Raw genomic sequence first — 25,141 nt, 5'->3', positions numbered from 1 at the left:
TATTGCAGCTGGCAGGGTTGGTACCACGTTGTCCTTGGGGTACCAGCCACCCTACGTGGCGTGGCTGGCTGCTGGTGAGCACAGAAACAAGGCACCTTCTTTAGGAACATGCATGTGTGTGGTGAGATCATAGAGCAGTTCTGAGCAATGAGTAAACTTTAAGTCGTAGCCCTGTGTCACTGGAGTGCACAGTTAGTTGTTTATTATCCTCCAACCTGTGCACATGTACCATCTGCATCTGTTGGGTTAGGTTCATTTAGGTGCTGTGAATGCCCGCACACTTCACATGACATCACTCACACTGTAGACTAGGGTTGGTTAGCTCCAGTTCACAGGAGGAATCCAGCCCACTGCCTGTTTTCATAAATAAAGTTTTATTGGAACACAGTCATGTTCCTTGGTTTACATACTGTCTATATGCTCTTGTGTTACAGCACTGAGTTGAGTAGTTGTGCAGAGACTGCCTAGTCTGTCCACTGCTGTGTGTTGAGTGCCCTTTACTCTCTCATCCAGGACAACCCAGCTGTGGTACCAGCTTAGAGGCGAGGACCTGGAAACTGTGCAGGCTGCCTATCTTGGCCTCAAGGGCCTTAACAACAACAACAGCCACCCTAGGATTGAGCCTTACTTGGATGAAGCTGCCGTGCAAGATAACCACTGCTTCACCACCGGGAGCATGGGTGCCTGAGGCTGGGAGCTGTAGGGGCCATTGTCCTGGGCAGCCCAGCCTGGAGGGTGCTTGCCTGAGGGCGAGAGCCACACCCTGCTGTGAGTCAGGTTTCCTCTGTTCTTGCAAAGCCTCAGCCTCCCCAAACCAAAGCTGAGGGTCCTTCTCATTCTGTCCTCACGTCAGCATTTCTAGTATTCACCACGACCACCCATCATTATTCTCTTTTTAAAGCTTTTTCTTGTGAATTGAGACAAGGTTTTCATCATTTTGACCTTCAACAAATTACCCACTTCATTTTATTTCAATGATTGCAATCCCCTCCATGTAACAACAGTACTCCCACTTCATCTCTGTGATTTTTGCTTCTGTCCCACCCTCTTTACCAAGCCTTCAGAACTTTGTTCTTAGGTAATGCTGCCCTTTTGCTATTGAGTGGTTGACCATTTCCTGGTGAGCATAGTTTACTCTTGTTGTTGCTCCCACTGTATACCGATCTACTGCTTGCTGAAGCATGACTGAAGACCATAGTCTCAGGTTCCTTCAGTCTCTTCCTGACCACATTACTTTTTATTTTGAGAATTCATACTTACGTGGATGTAGAGGTACACTCAATACCTGAATCCCAACTCCCTTTACCTGGACTCAGCAGCTCAAAACATTATGCCACATTTTCTCCTTCCCTTTCTAACCCCTTCATTCTCTCGTTCTCTCTCAGTATATACACACTGAGACTTTTTTCCTGAATCCATGCATTCTTTTACCTTCTTTGATTCCAGATTAGGGACTGTGGTAGAAATTGTCTCCCAGTGTCATGGTGAGATGTTCACGTATGTCTTCACACCATTGGTCCAGGCTCCATCTAGGATCGTGAGCAGCTCAGCAATCAGGTTTTGTTCACGTGCTGGTGTGGCGACTCTAGCACGAGACTTGTGTAGGACTTGTGTGGGTCTGTCTGGGCTCCCTCACCAGATTAAGGTGTGCTTTACTAGCACAACAGCTGCACAGGTAATGCATGTCCTTCTACGCATTTCTCCATCTGCCCAAAGGCTTAGGATTTAAGAACTGTTGGTCAGCCATGGTGGTTTTGGTGTCTGCGGTAGGGCACATCTGCCAGAACACTCTGCCACCAGTTAACTAAGAAGTGATTCTGAGTGGGACCACTTCTCTTGCAGCCTGTGACCCACAACCTTTTATCTGGGTACCACCTAATGGTTAGTTAATAAGTTGAGGTTTGCAAAATAATGAGTTTTCAATTGTTATTCTTGCCATGAGGCATGAGTATTAGATCTTTGGTTTTTTTCTTACTTTCTTGTTGTTGTTTGGTTTGGTTGTCATTTTTAGTATCACTATGAACTCATGGATGTGCTTTTGCATTACTTTATTTTAGGAAAATGTCACAGGTACACAAAAATAGTATAGCATAATGATATTCTGTCCCAGCTTCAGCAATGACCAACTCAGGACCAAAGCATATATCATCACTCCCTCAATAAGTTTTTAAAGCCTTTTTTTTTTTTTTTTTTTTTTTGCTTTCACTTCTTTGACCAATGGAATCCTACCAAGCTATGCCTGTGTCCTTCTAATATGTCCTGACATTCTCTGAGCAATTCCTTTCTTGATAAAAGCCTCATCTAGTCATTTTTCTGCTCATCCCCAGAGCCAGTCTTTCTCCAAGCTTCCTGGCCCCTTTTGGAGCATGTTTGGAGGCCCAGGCTAGACATTAGCCATGAATCCCACAGAGCACTGTCCTCACCCAGTTGCCACAGAACCCTATGAGGTAGCAAGCACTCTGATCAGCCTCCTTCTTTGACAAAAGCCCCAGAAAATCTGTTTTCATCTGAAGGAAGGCAGAATCATAGAAGCTAGGCTCCTTGTATGGGCAAGGCCCAGAGAGTGCCAGAGTACAAAGCCAGTCTCCAGCCCAGGATCTGCCAGAGTACAAAGCCAGTCTCCAGCCCAGGATCCAGGCCAAGAAAGTACAGCAGAGCTGATGGCTTCCTGCCCCTTCCATGTGCTGAAGAAGCTTTTTTTCAGGCCCAAGGGGGAGGAACCAGGGCTGCTAAGACCTGTGTCTGTCTCATGCCCAGACACTGGTGGCTGCCTCTGCTACTACCAGTGTGAGTACTGGCTGCTACCTCTTTCAGGATATCTCAGGGGTGTACAGCAAGGGGCACAATGCCCTTGGAAAGTCCAACAGTCCATAAACCACTCCTGGAAGGCATCAGAAAGGTCTGTAGTTGTTCATAGACACACTCAAGTTGGAGGAGCCCTGGGCTGGGGAGAAAGTGATAGTCAGCTGAGCCTGCCAGCATGGGGTCAGGCCTTGTTAGGAATGGAATGACCTAGCAAGGCTGTATGCAAAGATACTGTTCATTTGGGTCAAGCCCCAGGAATAAGATAGTGGGTGTTTCTTAGTTGCCTGCAGCCCTTGGCCAGACTCAGCTGATCTGGAGTCTGTGTGTTTGGGTGCTGGAGTCTGTGTGTGGTTGGGAGGATGGGGCAGGAAAAAATGTCACAGCCTGAGTGGGAGCAGGGTCAGCAGTTTCCCTGTGCTCAGGGGCCTCCCAGGACCTAGAGTACACCAGCCCCAGAGACTTCCCTGAACCTCTGGGCCACACCAAGCAGCTCGCCACTTTTTCATTCTGCTGAGACGCACCTCCCTTCCACTGGTCCTACGCATGATGTGGCTCCAGCGGGGCTTTCTGGGGATTGGAAGCAGCTGGGCCATAGAGGCGCCAGTCAACATAGTTTCTTGGGAGATGAGAGGTAAGAAAGTACTGGCACTAGCCCATCTGCCCAACTTCACAGAAGGCCCAGACCCTGGTACTTAGGAAGGCAGCAGAGTGGGGTAAGCCCAGCCCAAGTCCTGTCCCTGCTCACACCTCTTCTCCCCACAGAGACCATGATGAGAGCACCCAAAAGCTGGCCACCACGGGCCACAGTCTGGATAAGGACCCCTGGATCCTCACAGCCAACACTTTGAACCCCAGCATCTCCTCCAGTTTTCCTCACACCCAGGTGATGGTGACCTGCATAGACTCAGCCTGCCTTAGGACCTACCCCAGGAATGCCGGGACAGGTAGCAGCAGACATCTCAGAGTAACCAAGAAACTAAGGCCAGTGCCTGCCTTCCCGGAGCACAGCTAAGACCTTGGGGGTGATGTCCACCCCATCATCAGGCCATCGAACTCCATGTGTGTCTACCTAGAAATGGTGACATCTCAGGACTGAGCTGATACCAGAGACTGGAGACCTCAGTGAGACAGTGCTCTGTCCCAAGGGAGCCTGGCTGTAGTCATTTCTGTAGCTATGGCTTCCTCAAAGCCACTACTGAGGCTAACACACCAGCTGTAGCCTCCTGCTAACCTGAGTTCCTGTCAAGAGACTCTACAGAGACATTTTTAGAAACTCTGGCTTTGCATAATAGACTAAGAAAACAACAATAAACTTCTTTTTCAGCAATTAAATGGTCATTCTAAAGGTCAGGAGCTTCTTCAGTAGGAAATTCTGCTTCTAAACAGGGATTCATCTGGGGTTCTGCATCCATTATCTATAAATTTGAAGATGAGGGTGTTAAATAAAGTAGAATCACTTTCTTTTTAACACTGAAAAACACACGCAAAAAAAAAACAAAAAAACTCAACAACAACAACAAAAAAGTTTACAGGCCTGCTCGTATGTTCCCTTTGGATTTTAGTCTTGGAGGGGGCTTTGTCCTGAAGGGACTTGATTGCTTGCCTTAATGGTACAAATGGTGGTCTGAAGTTTTGATAATTATGTAATAAAATCTTGAACCTCTCAGGGTTCTGGCCTTGACTGGGCTCTGCTTGGTAGTTCTCATTTCGGGAGTTTCATGGTGGTTGTAGGCAAGTGGTAGCAAAGGACAGTTCACTCACATGACTACAGTTCAAACCCATCAGTTGCTCCTCAGAAACCCTATAGAGGGTTGCTATGAGCGGTAACTAACTTGACATCACTTAATAACAACATTTTATATATATATTTTTTTAGCTCAAAGGAATGACTCATGCCTTGGAAGTAGGAAAGGCAGACTACTTCTGAATGTTTAGACACTGAAAACCTTATGACTAACAGTGTAACACTGTCAGAAAGCACCAGAATATTGAATATTACGAACAGCACCATAATATCATTAGGTATAGTGCCAAAAGAAGAGCCTGGGGAAAAACTCCCTCCTCAAAGTAGAGTTGACCTTGATAATGTGAATGGAGTAAATATTCAGGACCTTCATTTTCTGATGGGGTACAATTTAAAATAAGAAGAAACAGTTGTAAACATCCATTAATAATCAGAACATGGAATGTACAAATTGATGGAATACAACTAAAAATGAGGAGAAAGAGTTGTAAACATCTATTAATAATCAGAACATGGAATGTATAAAGTATGAATCTAGGAAAATGGAAAATTGTTAAAATGAAATGAAATACATAACGATACATATTTTAGGCATTAGTGAGCTGAAATGGGCTTTTTGAATCTAACCATCACATAGGTTATTATGCCAGGAATAACAAATTTAAGAGGAATGGCATTGTATTCATCATCAAAAAGAACATTTCAACATCTATCTTGAAGTATAATGTTGTCTGTAATAGGATACTATTCTTATTCCTACAAGGAAGACCATTTAATACCACTAATACTCAAATGTATGCATCAACCACTAAAGCCAGTGATGATATTGTTGTTGTTGTTAGGTGCCATTGAGTTGGTATCGACTCAGCGACATTTTGCACAACAGAACGAAACATTGCATGATCCTGGGCCAACCTCACAATTGTTGCCACGTTTGACCCATTGATTCTTCCACTTTGTCAATCCGTCTTGTCGGGGGTCTTCCTCTTTTTCTATAACCCCCTCCCACTTTACCAAACATGATATCCTTCTCCAGCGACATGTGTGAAGTATGAGAGATGAAGCTTGGCCATCATGGCCTCTAAGGAGCACTCTGGCTGCACTTCTTCCAACACAGATCTGTTTGTTCTTTTGGCAGCCCATGGCACCTTCAATATTCTCCTCCAACATCATAACTCAAAAGCATCAATTCTTCTATGGTCTTCCTTATTCACTGTCCAGCTTCCACATGTATATGAGGTTATTAAAAATACCATGGCTTGGGTCAGGCACACCTTAGTCCTCAAGCTGACGTCTTTGCTCTTCAACACTTTCAAAAGGTCTTGTGCAGCAGATTTGCCTAATGCAATACGTCATCTGATTTCTTGACTGCTGCTTCTGTGAGTGTTAATAGTTGATCCAAGAAGAATGAAGTCCTTGACAACTTCAATCTTTTCTCCATTGATAAGAATGTTGTTTATTGGTCCAGTGGTGAGGATTTTTGTTTTCTTTACATTAAGATGCATTCCATACTTAAGGCTTTGCTCTTTGACCTTCATCAGTAAATATTTTAAGTCCTCTTCACTTTCAGCAAGCAAGGTTGTATCATCTGCATATCACAGGTTGTTAATGAGTCTTCCTCCAATCCTGATGCCACTTTTTTCTTCATATAATCCAGCTTTTCGTATTATTTGCTCAGCATACAGGTTGAATAAGTATGGTGAAAGAATACAACCCTGTTGCACACCTTTCTTAATTTTAAAACATTCAGTGTTCCCATGTTCTGTTCGAATAACTGCCTCTTGATCCATGTACAGATTCCTTATGAGCAGAATTAAGTGTTCCGGAATACTCATACTTTGCAATGTTGTCCATAGCTTGTCATGATCCACACAATCGATGAAAGAAGAATTATATCAATTTCTTCAGTCTGAAACTGATTGCACATGTAATCAAGATGTGTTGATAATCACTGGTGATTGGAATGCAAACGTTGGAAACAAAGAGGAAGAATCAGTAGTTAGAAAATGTGGCCTTGGTGATAGAAATGATGCTGGAAATCACATGGTAGAATTTTGAAATACCAATAATTCATTTGTTGTAGATACCTTTTTAAACAACATACCTATACACACAATCTTCACAAGATGGAATATGTAGAGATCAAATCGACTATATCTGTTGGAAGAGATTGTGGAAGCACTCCATATCATTAGCTAAAACAAGGTCAAGGGCAGACTATAGAACAGACCACCATTTGCTCATATGCAACTTCAGGCTACAACTGAAGAAAATTAAAACAAGTCCACGAGGGGTGCAGCTTGATGGTGAATTAGGGAGAATTGAGGTGCAGACCTCCAGTAGTAATAACACAGAATACTGGATCAGGTTCAGGGGACAGTCCCAGAACTCTGAAATACGTATAAAGGAATATTTAGAAGGACCAAAGGCTTACTGCTAGTGGGATTTGTAGCAGAAGCAAGAAAGGTGGCATTTTCTGATCTGCAGCTACCAGCGGGTGCCAGGGTGACTATCTTGGGTATGTCAGAGTAAGAGCAGGATCAGAGGAGTGTTCCCACTGCAGAGGTCTTACAGATTGTCAGAGATAAAGGTGTGACCACTTTTTTTCTGTTCATTGGTCCCTCACTCTCTGCACACCTCCACTCTGGTGACTAGAGGGGGTACCTGAGTGAGAGGACCCCCCCACCACTCAGGGTTCTACTATATATGTGCATGGATCTGTTTAGCAAAACCACAAACATAGAATCTATGAAGGAGTTGGAGGGAGTCAACAGCAACTGTTTAAAACAGAATAGTCTCTCGGCATGGCTCCAGCCAGCTGAGTGAGAAGCATTAAAGTCATACTCATATTTTGCTAGGGTTTTGTTTTATCTTTTGTTTTTTTGGCGATTATAGACTGTAGTATCCAATCTGGGATTTATTTATTTATTTATTTAGTTAGTTAGTTCCTGTTTTACCTGTGGGTGCTCTTTCTATCCTTACATTACCCAAGAAGAGACAGCAATTGTGGTCATACAGCCAAGTTACAATCACACCTATAAAATCCCACTATCCAGGCAATAGCCAATACTAGCTGATATATACCAGATAGATACCCAACACCTGCTACAATTACTCTGAGTTGAGTAATAAGAAAAGTGAAAAGGGAAGCCCATCTTATGATTACATCTACCTGGAGACAATCAGAAAGCTTAATAATACATCAGCATACATTCATCTAATTATTGAAAACACATCTAATTATTGAAGATGCCCAAGAGACAGTTGAAAATTTAGCCACATGTCTAGAAACAAGTAGAGTAACTGAAACTAACGAGCTGCAGGTAGACCTAGACCTCCCATTGGAAGGGCAGACTTTGGAACTGCCTGAGAAGGAATTCAGGAGAATGATATTGAGGTGCATCCAGATACTCCACAGAGGGGTTGAGAATAATAATGAAGAAGTCAGGAAAGCACTACAGGAACAATAAAATAAGATAGAAATGGCATTGGAAACAATCCAAAACCTGCAGAAAGAGGCACAAACAATAATAAAATATCAGAAATGGACAATACACTGAAAAGGCAAAGGAGTAAAATTGAAGAGCTAGAAGTCAGAACAGGTGTGCTGGAAGACAAATCTCTCAATACTGTTAAGATAGAAGAGCAAGCAGAAAAAGGGATAAAAAAAATCTGAAGAAAGTCTAAGATTCATGTGGGACAACATGAAGAGGAATAACTTGAGAATTATTGGAATTCTGGAATAGGAAGAATCACAGAAGTCCACTGAGGGGATAGTTGAAGAACTTATGGAAGAAAATTTCCCTAATATCTGAAAAATGAAAAGATAAGCATTCAAGAAGCTCAATGAGCCCCAGGAAGGATAGACTACAAAAGAAAATCACCAAGACATATCATAATCAAGCTTTCCAAAATCAAAGATCAGGAGAAATTCCTGAAAGCAGCTAGGAAAAAGAGAAGTGTTACTTACAAAGGCAAGCAAATAAGATTAAGCTCTGATCTTTCTGTAGAAACCATGCAGGCAATAAGTCAATGGGTAAACATATATAAAACCCGGAAAGGAAAAAAAAATGCCAACCAAGAATTGTCTACTCAGCAAAGCTGTCAATCAAATACGATGGTGTAATCAAAACATTCCAGGATAAATAGAAGCTAAGGGACTTTGCCAAAGCCAACTCAATGCTTCAAAACATCATAAATGGAAGTTTTTTGGACTGAAAACCAAAAAGAACAGACAACAACCAGAGATTGACATACATGACAACACCAGCCAGAACTCAATTGACAGATGGAAGAATCCAGAACAGAACATAGCTATAAGAAAGAATTTAGAGGATCTGGGAGGTCAGTCTATGACCAAAACAATTACAATGTAAAAAAAGGTAAAAATATAGGAAAAGAGATCCAGATGATGAAAAGGTCAGGTAGAGTTCAGGGTAAAATAGACTATTTTAAATGGAGGAAAAAATTAATAGAATATAAGGTAACCTCAAAGAAAATTAATACTTCACAATATGCCAAGAAAATGAAAATCCAAGATTAAAATGGAAATATTAAAAATACGAAGTTTAAGAAAAGATATCCATACTAAAAGAAAGAAAAAATTTTCTTCGTTGACTTTCAGGGGTGGGAGGGAGGAGATGGTAATGCACAGGTTAGGGGATAGACACATCATAGTTCAGGTGTTGGGGAGAGCAATACACAAGAAAGGGGCAGGGGATGGAATAATAAGGTAGATAGGGGTACATTTGGTCAGGTTTGTATGGGCTAAATGGGACAGAGGTAAATAGTGATGTATGCTCAACCTTGGAACAATAGGGTTCTGTGATACAGGGACAGAGGCATAGTCTGAATAGGTAAAAGAGGGGAAATAATGTTATGGTGCTTGACTGTCTTATGAATGTTGGTTTCCCCTGTCTATTATTCTAAAGTACACTTGAGTGATATATAAAGGGATATTGGGAAACAAGATTACAGAAAATGTGCAAGCCCATTTTCAGCCTATAACTGACTAGAATACCTAAAAAGGTTCTAGAACTTCCCCAGTGAAATAGGCTTCCTGTGGAGCCTTTGTGGTATATAGGACCTTAGGTGGAATCCTGAGCCCCATCCAGAATCTTCTGAGGTGGAACATTCCCACTTGAAAGGACATGCAGACCAGCCTGGAGTGTCTAGAGGAACTGAAGACATTTCTTGAAAGAAAGACCCACAGGAAAAAGAAAAAACAAAAAGGACAGTCTGATTGGCTACTACAAGAACAAGCAAGTTGTTCACCAGGTAGCCATCAAGGTAAATAATCAAGTCCCTTCAGGAAAAAAACCCCTCCAAACTCAGAGGGAACACACGAGCAGTCATGTAAGCTGTTGGCGACCACGTTGGTCTGCTGATGAGTGGCAGACAGGGAAATGCAGCAAGGAAGATCTGGGCTGAGTTTGACCATGTTCCATAGACTCCCATCGACCTGGAGATGAGAGAGAGAAGAGGAAGGGTTGTTTGGTCTGAAGTGTGGTAAGACCTGAGGACTTCTAAGTCCATGGACAAGGACCTATCCACAAAAGACTTGAGCTGAGAGTGAAGTGTACAGCTGATATGAAGTGAGGGTACATGCACAAGAATGCCCATACTTACAGATAAGTACCCATTTGCCCTAGCTTTGATGGCTTGATGATCAGAACTTGACTATAGGAAGAGAAAGAAATTTGATAAAGGAAACAAGTATAAATTGCTACAATTTGATGAACTTGATCTATACTTATGAATGTAGTAGCTCAAAATACCAACTGAGAGGGAAGAAGTCTTCATATTGAGAATCAAACATATCCCCTTTGTACACAGGGTTGATAGGGATGGGCAACTTAGATACTGGCTACCTAAAATGGGGGGTGGGCAGGGGACGATGACTATAAAGACACAAGATGGCTGGCTTACAAGTTTTCAAGAGAGAATTTGGTTTTAGAGTGCAGAAGAAGGTAGAATCCCCACTGAATAGTTTTTATCTTGTCTACATGGGTCTGGTGAAAGGAGTTGAGGATAAGATTTTTTTGATTCAATAGCAAGTAATTGTTATCATGATGAATTGCAATCGTCACAACTATAGGAGTAGAAGGTTTGTAACATAAAGTGGGGAGTAGTTAACCTTACATTCCAGGAACAGAAGATTCTAGGATCATCAAGGGAGAAGAGCATGAGCAGAATGTGGGACCCTAACCAGAGAAGCAGCGACACCAGAGATGGAGGCAAAGATGATGACATTGAAAGATAGAGCAGCTGAGGATTCTAGACTCGTGGAAAGAGCAAAGCTGTATGCAGGTGGCTAGGAGGCAGGCTTACAAAATATGCCCTTGGGTTGTTTAAATGATTATATATTCCTGAGTGTTTTTGTGTACATCAAAAAGACAACCAAAAAAAACCCCACCAAATAACCCCCTGGGAATAGAAGCAAATACTGCTGGATGGTGATGCATGGGGGGATTGTAATCATTGCAATGATACGCAATATGATAGGGTAAGTGCAAAGTAGATGTTTTCCCATGTAAACTATCACTCAATTCACAATAAAAGCTTTAATAAAAAAAAGTCCATGAGAGCCAAAATATTACCTTAAACACAGCCCACCTGAATTTAAAGATCATATCAAGAACAGATTGGATGCATTAGACACTAATTAACAAAGACCAGAAAAGTTGTGAGATGACATTAAGAGCACCATACAGAAAGAAAGCATAAGGTCACTAAGAAGACAAGAAAGAAGGAAAAGAACAAAAAGGATGCCAGAAGAGTCTGAAACTTGCTCTCCAGTATAGAGAAGCTAAAGCAAATGGAAGGAATGAGGAGGTAAAAGAGCAGCTTTTTCAAAGGGCAGCTTGAGAAAACAAAATCAAGTACTATCATGACATATGCAAAGACCTAGAGTTAGAAAACGAAAGGGAAGAACATGCTCAGTATTTTTCAAGCTGAAGGAACTGGAGAAATAATTCAAGCCTCAATCTGAAATATTAAAGGATTCTAGAGACAAAATATTGAATGATATAGAAAGCATCAAAACAAGATTGAAGGAATACACAGAATAACTGTACCAAAAAGAAATTGTTGATGTTCAACTATTTCAAGAGGTAGCATATGATCAAGTACCAATGACACTGAAGTAAAAAGTCTAAGGTGCACTGAGGGCAGTGGCACAGAGCAAGGCTCTAGGAATTGATGGACTACAAATTGAAATATTTCAACAAACTGATGCAGCACAAGAGTGACTGGTCCTTGGAGAAGGATACCATGCTTAGTAAGGTGAAGGGTCAGCAAAATAAAGGAAGACCCCCAAGGATATGAAACAACACAGTAGCAGTTGCAATGGTCTCAAGTGTATCAGTGATTGTCAACATGCTGTAGGACCAGGAAGTATTTCATTCTATTTTTCATAGAGTTGCTATGAGTTGGAACAATAGACAGGTTTATAAGGTAAACAATAACACTAGTGAGGTACACACACTTTAGAATAATCAACCACTTGAGATTAAAAGGGTAGCATTTATCCAAGAACAAATTTTGGAAGGGTTAGGAAGGAAGGAAAAATGGAAATAGGAAATACAGCAAGGAAGTGGGTGAAATGATGTTACATTGAGGGGATTGTAATCAATAAAATTAAATAAAATGCACACGAGTTCTTGTGTGTGTGTGTGTGTGTGTGTGTGTGTGAATTGAGTGAAAATTTACAGGGCATATCATCAGTTTTACAATCAATAAATCATATACTTTGTTTCATTACAATGGTTATAATCCCTTCCATGTACGATCAGTTAACAGTATTTCTTGCTATTCATTTTAGCTCTTTAAAAAAAAAAAACTTCAGGCATATATAATAATTTAAACCACCAAAGGGCACATTCTGCAAGGCCGCCTTCTGGCTGCCAGATCTCAGTCCCTCTATTTCCATGAATCTAGATTTTTAGCTATGCACATGAGTTCTTGAATGTAAAATTGACAATCTGTTCTGTAAACCATCATCCAATTCACCATAAAGAGTTTTATTAAATTAATTCATTTTTTAAAGCAGGTGTTATGTGAAAATGGAGACTGACTGCATCGTTACCTAATTGCCAAATTACATCATTATATAATTGTCAAATCACTGAAAATCATGGCCCAGTCAAGTTAACACCCAACATTAACCATCACACGTAATATTCATTACTGCCAGTTGTACATCATTAATGTGCAAAATATTTGCATAGTAGGTTTTTTACTATCTATAGAAATGTGAGATGTCAGATAAAAAGATAGTAAGTGAAGACTAAGGGTATTTCTTTTTCTTGGATTAGTGTTCTGATTGTAACTTATTGAATATTGAATACAATTAGGAGAGCAGGCACCCTTGTCTTATTTCCAAGTTCAAGGGGAAAACAGTCAATCTTTCTCCATTAAGAGTAATGTTGACTGTCGGCATTTCATACATGCCCTGAATCATACTGAGGAACTTCTATTTAGATTTTCTTGAGGGTTTTTGTCAAGAGAGGGTGCTGTTCTTTTTAAACTGCCTTTTCTGCATTTATAGAGATCATCTTGTGGTTCTTTTCCTTTGTTCTACCAAACGATGTGTTGCATTGAGTTAATCTACTGCAAGTGACCTCTTAAAGTGTGTTGCAGACCGTGTAAGACTAGTCAGAGGTTCGAGGCCCTCTAGGGCTGAGTGTAACAAATGAGGCCACTGGCAGTTAATGGAAAATTGCTTTCATCTTAATATTCAGGTATATATATTAAATTAATACACTGGAGCCTTTGAAAATCCACAGATAAATGTGATATATTCCTAAAGCCGAGACTAAAGGTTGCAAGGTTAAACCTTTCTCCAAAGGATTAACTAAAAATATTTTAGCTACTTCTCGGTTCTTTGTTCTATAGACAAAGAACCCATCCTCCCTAATCCCTTTTCCAGGTACAGCCCATTCACCTGGGCGTCTCCTGCAGAACTCTCACCTTCCCCCAACTGACCTCAGGGGCTATAGATATGTTAATTGGGCCTGAGAATCCAAGTTGCTGGCCTGGGATTCGAACCAGTGAAGTACAATGTAAAGTTACCTGAATGTCTGGAAAATTACTGATGTTAGCTGTATCCTGTTTTAGTCCCTCCCAGCTTGGTGTGAAACTCCTCCCCTAAATAAAACAGAGGCCCGGGCCTCCCCAGGTGTGCATTACTGGTTGGAAGGCATGGAGTAACGATTGCAGTACATTACGGGTTGGAAGGCATGCAGTAAAGATTACAGGGCAGTGAGTTGCTGCCTGCAGAGGCCATGATGCCTGTAGTCCCAAGCCTGCCCACCAGTGATGTATCCACCCTGGCTTTGGGGTGCCTCATTGTCTCCCTTCTTCTGTTTGTCTGTGTATTCTTTCACTATCCCTATCGCCACTGGATCTCCCCTCCTCGTGAACCAAACACTCGTGACAACTATGTCGAGGGAAAACCCCGACAAAAGTGTATTAAACCAAAGATGTCACTTTGAGGACTAATGTGTGCCTGACCCAAGTCATGGTATTTTCAATCACCTCAAATGCATGGGTAAGGTGAATTGAATTAATAAGGAAAACTGAAGAAGAATTAATGCATTTGAATACGGTGCTGGCAAAAAATATTGAATACACCATGAACTAAAAGAAGAATGGAAAAATCTGTCTTGGAAGAAGTGCAGTTCCTTAGAAGTAAGGATGGCAAGACTTCATACTATGAACTTTGGACATATTTTCAGGAGATAGCAGTCCCTGGAAAAGAACATCACACTTGTTAAAGTAGAGGGTTAATGAAAAAGAGAAGACCGTTAATGAGATAGATTGATACAGTGGCTGCAACAATGGGTTAAAACACAAGAAAGATTGTGAGGAAGGCTCAGGACTGGACAGTGTTTCACTCTGTTAGCAATACAGTCACTATAAGTCGAAACTGACTCAGCAGCATCTAGTAACAGCATTGATGTAGTGTATTATGTTGCTTGTTGGTGTTGTTAAGAGATCGTATCAAAGTGAACAATTCCTGCATTGCTGGAATAAATCCGTCTTGGTCATGGTGCATAACTTTTAATGCATCATGTTTTTGAATTATGTTCACTAGTATGTTGTTGAAGATTTCACACCTATTGTCATAAGGGAAATTGCCTCTTTTATTGTGGAGTCTTTGTCTACTTTCAGTGTTGGGGTTATGTATGTTTCATATAATAAATCAGGGAACCATATAGGCAATAAGGCAATGGGGATATGTATACAAAGTTCTAAAAGAAAACAATTGTTAACCAAAAATCGTTTGTTGTTGTTATGTGCCTTTGAGTCAGTTCCCATTTTTAGCGACCCTGTATAGAGTTCCTGAAGAGTGACTGGTGAGTTTGAACCACCGAACTTGTGGTTCAAACCAACCTTGTGTTCCAGTGCTTATCCTACAGCACCACACAGAGGACTCCACCTAGAATCATATACATAGCAAAACTGTCCCTCAAATTAGAACATTTACAGATAAACAGAAATTAAGGGACTTTGTAATAACCAGGCCAACTTAAAAAAAATACTGAAGGGAGTTTTTTGGACTGAGAACCAACAACACAGATAACAACCTGAGATTAACACACACAACAACACTAACACCACACAAAATTCAATCTGTTGTTGCTGTTAAGTGCTGTTGAGTTAGAACTGACTCATAGCAACCCTATTCATAACATAATGAAACACTGTCCAGTCCTCCACCAGTCTCACAATCATTGCTTGAGCCCATTGCTGCTGCCACTGTGATGCAATCCATTTCATTGAGGGGCCTTCCTCTTTTTCACTGACCCTCTACTTTACCAAGCATGATATCCTTCCCCCGGACTGTTCCCTCCTGATCGTATGTCCGAGGTATGAGAACTAAAGTCTGGCCATCCTGGCTTATAGGGAGCATTCTGGATGCACTTCTTCCAAGACAGACTTGTTTGTTCTCTGGCAGTCCATGGTACTTGTAAGAGAAATGTACACATCTGAAAATAGAGAGTCAGAGATATCAATTTGTAGTGAAGACAACCACAAAACGAAAGAGGAAAAGTGTAGTTACAGAACTTCTCAGTGGCAAGGAAGTTAAGGTAGGTGTCAAGATAAAATGGACTGGTTTAAACTGGGGGAGATATTAATAAAGTATAGGGTAACCTCAAAGAAAATTAATACATCTTCACATCAATCAGGAAAAGAGAAAAGCATGAAGATTTAGTAAGCATTAAAACAACAGAAATGAAGAAATTAACAAGAAAATGCACAAACAAAATGAATTCAATACAGAACATTATGTGGGACAAAAAACCCCCAACAGAATAAAACAATTGAATAGTTACACTGAATTTCAGTGAAATACGTGCACCAGTCAAGAGACAGAGTAGTAGAATGGACAAGAAAACAGGATCCAACATATGTGGTCTACAAAAGACACACCTTATACACAAAGACAAAAATAGATTAAAAATCAAATGATTAAAAAAATGAAATGATAGAAAAAATATATCAAGCTAATGGCAATTTAAAATGAGCATGAATGGCAATATTAATTTCTGATAAAATAAACTTTAAGGCAAAAACAAGTTTAAGAGGCAAAGAATGACATTATATCATGATTAAAAAGTGAATTGAACAAGAAAATATATCCATAATAAAAATCTATGTTCACAATGAAAGAGCCTCAAAACACATAAATCAAGCTCTAAGAGAATTGAAGAAAGAAATAGATAATGCTACAATATTAGGAGAGTTTAATATACTACTTTCAATGAAGGAAAGAACAACTAGATAGAAACTCAACAGACACAGAAGAACTAAACAACACAATCAACCAACTTGAACTCATAGATTTATAACAGAGCACTCAACACAATACACATTATACTCCAGTGTACTTGGGACATTTTCCATAATAGACCATATGTTAGGCCACAAATCAAGTCTCAATAAATTTAAAAACATTAAAATACTACAAAGCATCTTTTCAGATCATAATGCTATAAAATTAGAAATCAACAATAGAAGATCAAGGAAAAAAACCTCAAGTACATGGACATTGAACAACACCTTGCTTAAAAGCTATTGGGAAATAGAACAAATACAAAATGAAAATTTTAAGTTCTTGAATCAAATGAGAACAACAACAAACAAAAACCCTACCAAAACCTTTGGGACACAGCAAAAGCAGTGCTCAGAGAACAATTTACAGCAATAAATATGCACATCCAAAAAGAGGAGAGAACTAAAACCAACACGTTATGCAATATCTCCAGCAATTAGAAAAAGAGCAACAAAGTAAACCTCATTGGGGGGGTGGGGGGTGGATTAAAGCAGAAATAAATTAATTCAAAACAGAAAAACAATAGAAAGAATCAGTAAGGCAAGAAATTGGTTCTTCGAAAGGATTAATAAAATTGACAAATCATTGGCAAATCTAACAAAAGAAAAGCAGATTCAAGCAACTAGCATAAGAAACTATATGGGTGACATCTCAACAGAAATTAAAAGGACAGTAACAGAATACTATGAAGAATTGTATTCCAACAAATTAGAAAATCTGGAAGAAATGGATACATTTAGAAAAACATGACCTACCTAAATTAACACAGAATGAAGTAGAAAACTCGAACAGACCTATATATATTGAACAGACCTATATATTCCAGCCTAGATGGCTTTACTGGTGAATTTTACCAAACATTCAGAGAAGAGCTGACATCAGTTCTACTCAAACTATTTCAGAACATTGAATAGGATGGAAAATTCCTGACTACATTTTATGAAGTGAGCATAAACCACAGACTAAAACCAGGCAAAGACACAGCTGAAAAATATATCCCTCATGAACAAGGATGCAAAAATTCAGCAGCATCCCATCCAATAGAATTCAACAACATACCAAAAACAATACATCATGACCAAGTGGGATTCATGCCAGGAATGCAAGGATGGATTAATATTAGAAAAACAATCAATGTTATCTACCACATAAAGCAAAGGAAAATACCCACATGGTCATATTAATTGACTCAGAAAAGGCACTTGACAAACTCCAACATTCATTCCTGATAAAAACACTCAGAAAATAGGAACACAAGGGAAATTCCTGAACATATTTAGAGCATATTATCACATCCAAAAGCCAACATTACTCTCAATGAAGAGAAACTGTAAAAATTCCCATTATGAACAGGAACCAGACAAGGATGCGCTTTATCACCACACCTATTCAATATTGTGTTGGAAGTTTTAGTCAGAGGTATAAAACAGGAAATGGAAATTTAAGGCATCAAAATTTACAAGGAAGTAAAAGTCTATCTATTTTCAGATGATATGATTGCATGCATTGAAAATCGTAGTAGAGACTCAGCAAGAAAATTATTGGAACTCATTGAAAGTTTCAACAAAGTGGCAAGGTACAAGATTAATATACAAAAATCAGTTGTATTTCTCTGTACTAATAAAACAGCTCAGCAAAGGAAATCAGGAAAACAATATAATTTACAGTAGCCACCCAAAAGATGAAATATTTAGGAATAAATCTAACAACAGAAACAAAAGACTTATACAAAGAAAACTACAAACTACTACCACAAGAAACCAAAAGAGATGTACAAAAATTGTGAAAATGCCAACACTACCCAAAGCAATTTATAGATATAACACAATCCCAATCCAGATTTCAACATCATACTTTAAAGAGATGGAAAAACTGATCACTAACTTTATGTGGAAAGGAAAGAGATCTCAGCTAAGCACAAACATTGCTTAAGAAGAAGAACAAAGTTGAAGGTCTCTCACTACTGATTTCAAATTTTACTACATAGCCACAGTGGTACCTGGTACTGGTACAACGAATGATGCATAGATGAATAGAACAGAAATGAGATCCCAAAAATAAATCCATCCACAAACATCAGCTGATCTTTGATAAAGGGACAAGATACATTAAATGAGGAAGAGATAGTAACTTTAACAAATGGAAATAATTTGCAGAAGAATGAAACAAGACCCATATCTTACATCATATACAAAAACAAATGCAATATAGATTAAAGAGCTAAATATAAAACATAAAACTATGAAGATTATCAATGAAAAAATAGGGACAAACCAAGGGGCTCTAACATATGGCATAAATATATTGTCAAATGTAATAAAAAACACAAATAGTAGAAGACAAAATAGATGACTGGGATCTTCTAAAATCAGACACTTATGTACATCAAAAGGTTTTGCCAAAAGAGTAAACAGAGAGTCTGCAGACTGAGAAAACCTTTTTTGAATGACATGCCAGACAAGGGACTAATTTCTAATATTTATAGAAAACTACATAGTGGTTATGAATCGGGCTACGAACCTCAGGGTCAGCAGTTCGAAACTACCAGCTGCACCATGGGAGAAAGATGAGGTTTTCTGCTCCCGTAAAGATTTACAGCCTCGGAAACTCTGTACAGGGTCGCTATGAGTCGGAACTGACTGCACAGCACATACCAACAACAACAACACCTCTATAAGAAAAAGACCAGGTTTGCTGAGCATAAAGACACTGGAGGAACCCGAGGCTATGGTCCTCAACCAACATTCAAATCAAGGCTATGGCCCTCAAACCAACATTCAACAAACAAGTGGAAAGGAACTCACCCTTATGACCCAATTTTCAGTCAAAGAAAGAAAATGGGCAGAGGACACAAACATACACTTCATATATCAATAAATATATAAAGAAATGTTCAGGATCATTAGCTATTTGCTGTTTTTTATGTTCCATCGAGTCAGTTCCAACTCATAACATCATAACAACCCTGTATAGAGCTTCAGAGGAGCATCTGGTGGGTTTGAACTGCCAACCTGTGGTTTGCAATCAAGTGCTGATGCTACAGCTCAACACCAAAAGTCCATTAGTCATTAGAGAGATGCAAATTAAAACAACAATGACATATCATCTTACCCCATTATTAATATCAAAATTAAAAAAAGAAAACAACAAATGCTGATGAGGGTGTGAAGAGACTGGGACCCTTTTACATTGCTGGTGGGACTGTAAAATGGTTCAACCAATGTGAAAAATGGTACAGCACTTCCTCAGAAAGTTGGAAATATAAAAACCGTATGAACCAGCAATCCCTCTACTTGGTATAAGAAATAAGAACCACGAAATGCATTGTTGATTGCACCACTATTCACAATAGTAAAAAGATGGATACAGCCTAAGTGCCCATCAATGGAAGAATGGATAAAAAACTTTGGTACATACACAATGGAACACTCTACAACATTAAAGAATAACAATGAATCTGAAAAACATCTCATAGCATGTAGGAACCTGGAAGACATTCTGCTAAGTGAAATTAGCCAATTACAAAAGAACAAATATTATATGAGACCACTATTTTAGAAACCCAAGAAAAGGTTTTCATGCTAAAAGCAACATGCTTTGATGGTTACCAAGGGATAGACACATGTTAACTTGAGTGATGTTGTTAAGGGCCTTCAAGTCAGTTCCTACCCATAGTGACCCTGTATAGGGTTTCTGAGGAGCAGCTGGTGAGCTTGAACTGCCAACCTTGCAGTTCAAAGCGACTTTGCAGTCCAGTGCATTAACTCATAGAGATGGGAAGGGCAATATACAAGAAGTGGGAGGTTGGCATAAGAATGATGAAGATAAGCGAAGGTATAGGGAGGTATGTAAGGGCTAAAGGAAATAGAAGTAAATAGTGCTATATACACACAACCTTGGAACAAGGTTGTTCTGCATGTGGATACACAGGCTGAACGGGTATGGGAGGAAGAGTGGGGGTATACCTACAAATATGTAAAGGTCTGAAAGAGGATATTTGTACAAGGGCATTTACCTTTGCTGCAAACACACGTATGAATGTGATGGAGCATACAGTAGGCAAAATGTTGAAAACTTTTTAGATACAATTAAGCATCTTAAGGTAATGAACTGCTGGATCTGGGAGCTCAGGAACATAATCTCAGGGGACATCATGGTCAGTTGGCATAACATTGTCCACAAAGACTATGTTGTACACCCTACTTTGGTGAGTAGTGTCTGGGATCTTAAAATCTCATGAGTGAAAGCAAGAAGAGCGATGACAACTGAAGAGGCTTGGAATCAATTAGTTCAATAGACTAATGGAACATGTGAACATCACTCTCCACATTTTTAAGACCAGAAGGTTGTGCGGGGTTACCACTACAACTGCTCTTAAAATGGATCACATTAGAAGGTTCTGAATAGAGTAAAAGAAACTTTAGAACAAAACTCAAAATTATAAAAGGAAAAAGACCGGGCTTACTGGTCATAAAGAGACTGGAGGAGCCTGAGACTATGGCCCTTGATCAACATTTAGATCGGGAAAGGAACTCACCCCTGTGGCCCAATTTTCATCCAAGCAGTAGATAGGTATATAGGGGGAACAGCAACACTAGTAAATTATGCTCAACCATGGAATGGACAATAATTCAAAATCAAAAGGGCAACATTTACCTAGGAACAAAGTTGAGAAGGGATGGGAGGGTGGGTGGAGTGGAAATATGAACCACAGGGAGGAAGTGGGATAACTGTTGTATGGAGGGGATTGCAATCATTGAGATGAAACAAAGTGTACAATTTGTTGAAGGTAAAAATAATGATCTTGTCTGTAAACTTTAACTCAATCCACAATAAAAAGTTAAATAAATTAGGGAGTTTTATGAGACTTTCTGCTTCGGTAAAGATTTATAACCCTGGAAGCCCTGTACAGGCTCGCTATGAGTCAGAATCGACTCCACGACACATAACCACCACCACCGCCACTTCTTTTGGGGAGGGATTAAACAAGATTGCTGCCGATTCTTCTTGAAATGTTTGGAAGAAACAGAACTGGTTTGGGGGTGTAGGGACGTTTGATCACTGATTAAATCTTTTTGGTTGTTATTTGTTGAGATTTTCTTAAGTCAGTTTGGGTGTGATGTGTGCACCTAAGAATTTGTCCATTTCATCTAGGTTAGTCAGTTGGTTGCTATAGATTCCAGCATAATTCTCTTTATTTTTTATCAGTTTACTTGTACTGTTTCCTCTTTTGTTTCTTATTTTGGTTATTTGCATCTTTTCTCTTTTTCCTTGTCAGTCAAGATAAATGCCTATCAATTTTATTGATTTTTCAGTGAACCAACTTCTTGTTTTATTGATTTTTTCTATTGTTTTTCTTCTTTTTAATTGTAGCTATGCTTTAATCTTTGTTATTTCTTTTCTTCTGGTAGATTTGGGCTTAGTTTGCTCTTCTTTTTCTAATTTCTGGAGTTGTCAAGTTAGGCTGTTGATTTATGATCTTTCTTCTTTTTCCATATAGACATTTAATGCTATATGCTTCCCTCTGAGTATTAATTAATTACCTTTGCTGAATCCCATAAATTTTGGTATGTTGTACTTCCATTTTCATTTGACTTTAAGAAATTAGTGATTTCTCTTTTGACTCTTTCCTTGACCAAATTGTGGTTTAATTTCCATGTTTGTATATTTCCCAGCTTTTTTCTGTCATTTATTTCTAATTTCATTCCATTAGGGTTTAAAATCAAAACAACCCCCCCCCCAAAAAAAAGACTCAAATGGGAAGCCCATCTCCTGATCACATATACCTGGAGGAAGTCTGAAAGCATAAAAAAAAACAAAAAAAAAAAAACAAACCCCTTTGCATAATCCCATTCTTGTAAAATTTATCAAGACTTGCTTTGTTACCTCACATGGGGTCCTTCCTGGAAAATGATTACTGTGCACTGGAGTAGAATGTATTGGGTGGAGTATTCTACATATGTCTTTTAAGTCTAGATGGTTTATAGTGCCATTAAGACCCTCTGTCTTGCTGTTGATCTCCTTTCTAGATGTTCTATTCAATATTAAATGTGGTGTATTGGTTTCCAACTATTATTGTACTGCCATTATATATTTTTTTCCATCAATTCTATCAGTGTTTGCTTTATGTATTTAGGTGTTCTGATGTTGGGTGTTTTCATGGATTAAATGGAGTGCCCCAAAAATGTGTGTCAACTTGGTTGTGTCATGATTCTGACAGCAATTTGACAGTTATGTAATGATGCAATTATCGCCAATGACATGGTCTGATGTGATCAGCCAATCAGTTATAAGAGGATTAACAGATACAACACCCTTACTCAAGTCACAGGCCTGATCTTCTATCAGGGAGTTTCCCTGGAGTGTGGCCTGTATCACTGTTGATCTTACAAGAGGTAAAAGTGTAAGAGAAACAAGCAAAGAAGGAAACGCCTACTACAAGAAAGAAGACATGGGAGCAAGGCATGATCCAGCTCCCTTTTAGTTAATGTTTGCATGGAATATTTTTATCTTTCTTTCACTTTCATTCAACCTATTTGTGTCCCTGGACTAAGGTATGCCTCTTGTAAACAACATACAGCTGGATTATGTTTGTTTACCCATTCTGCCACTCTTTGTTTATCCATTTTGCCACGTTCTGCTTTTTGATTGGAGCATTTAGTCCATTTATATTAAGTCTTAATATATTAGACTTAAATTTATATTAGACTTAATATAAATGGACTAAATGCTAAATGATGAAAACGACTAATTTCGACTATTTTGTTATTTTTTTGTATGTCTTGGGTTCTCTTTGCTTTTGTATGTTACTTGTTGTTGTTATAAAGCACCATTGAGTTGGTTCTGACCCATAGCGACCTTGTATAGGGTTTCCTAGAAGCAGCTGGAAAGCTTGAACTTCCGACCTTGCAGTTCAAACACCAGAACTCTTACCTGTTTCTGTGCTTTGTTGGTTTCTTTCAGTGAGTCATTATGGTTCCCTTCTCCTTTCCTTTTATAAGGTGACCCTTTAAACAACACGGGTTTGAACTGCTCAGGTCCACTTTTATGTGGATTTTTCTCAAAAAAACATCATATGATACTGTCTTCTTGTGAGCAGTTCTCTTCAGAGTAAAAAAAAGGTATCCCTCATGGTTCTTGTTTATTTTCACCATGTTTAGTGCAGGACTCCTCGTGTGATACTGTAGGATTAGCACTGGACTGTGAACCACAGATCGGCAGTTCAAACCCACCAACTACTCCTTGGAAATCATGTGCAGGGTCGCTATGACTTGGAAATGACTTGATAGCACTTAACAACAATAGTGCAACACTATAAACCTTGAATAACACAATGAGACCCATATGAAATGCCACTCACTAGTGAAGCCGGAAGTGTTTCCAAGAAGCAGAGAAAAATCATAACATGACAAGAAAAAGTTGAATTGCTTAATATGTACCATAAATTGAAATCTGCAACAGTAGCTGCCCACCATTTCAAATTAACGAATCAGTGCACAGATCAGTGTAAAAAAAAGAAGAGAAAACTCAGAAGGCATTACTCCAGCTCTGCCAGCAGGTGTAAAACCATTGCACTTTTTGCAAAATACCTTTTTATCTTATATCGAAAATGCAGCTTTTAGGTAGATGGAGTATATAATAAATTATTGTTATTGTTAGGTGCTGTCGATTCTGTTCTGGCTGATAGTGACCCTATGTAAAACAGAATGAACCACTACCCAGTTCTGCGTCATCCTCACAATCTTTGTTACACTTGAGCCCATTACTGCCACCACTGTACTAATCCATTTTAGAGATCTTCCTCTTTTTCATGGATCCTCCACTTTACCAAGCATGATGTCTTTCTCCAGGGACTGGTCCTTACTAATACTATGTGTGAAGTGTAAGAGATGAAGTCTTGCCATCCTAGCTTCTAAGGAGCATTCTAGCTATACTTCTTCCAACACAGATATGTTAGTTCTTCTGGAATTACATGGTACTTTCAGTATTCTTCTCCAACACCATAACTCAAATGTATCAATTCTATGGTCTAGCATATGACGCTATTGAAAATATCATGGCTTGGGTCCTGTGCACCTTAGTCCTCAAACTGACATCTTTGCTCTTAAATATTTTAAAGAGATCTTGTGCAATAGATTTGCCTAATGCAATACATTATTTTACTTCTTGACTGCTGCTTTCATGAGTATTGAAAGTGGATCCAAGCAAAATAAAGTCTTTGACAACTCTAATTGTTTCCCCATTTATCATGATGTTATTTATTGGTCCAATGGTGAAGACTTTTATTTTTTTTACATTAAGCTGCAACCCATACTAAAGGCTGTGGTCCTTGATCTTCATCAGTATTTTAAGTCCTCTTCACTTTCAGCAAGCAAGGTTGTATGATCTGCATGAAAGTTGTTAATGAGTCTTCCACCAATCCTGATGCCTTAGTTTTCTTCATATAACACAACTTTTTAAATTATTGCTCAGCATACAGATTGAGTAACTATGATGAAAGAATACAGCACTGGTGCACACATTTCCTGATTTAAAATCATTCGGTGTTCCCTTGTTCTGTTCGCATGACTGCCTCTTGGTCTATGTACAGGCTCCTCATGATCACAGTTCATTGTTCTGTGATACCTATTTTTCACAATGTTAGCCATAGTTTTATGTTGGAGGAGAATACTGAAAGTGCCATGGACTGCCAAAAGAACCAATAGATCTGTTTTGGAAGAAGTGCAGCCAGAGTGCTCCTTGGAGGCCAAGCT

General features: G+C 39.2%; 1 pseudogene; it reads left to right on the top strand.

Annotated features, from left to right (window-relative positions):
- Positions 1 to 25,141, top strand: part of LOC102812506 — a 137,174-nt pseudogene that overhangs the window by 94,931 nt on the left and 17,102 nt on the right.

This window comes from Chrysochloris asiatica, unplaced genomic scaffold (assembly GCF_000296735.1).
Source record: "Chrysochloris asiatica unplaced genomic scaffold, ChrAsi1.0 scaffold00369, whole genome shotgun sequence".
Classification (NCBI taxonomy): domain Eukaryota; kingdom Metazoa; phylum Chordata; class Mammalia; order Afrosoricida; family Chrysochloridae; genus Chrysochloris; species Chrysochloris asiatica.
The sequence above is the reverse complement of the archived record's forward strand: the minus strand, read 5'-3'. Positions and strand labels throughout refer to the sequence as shown.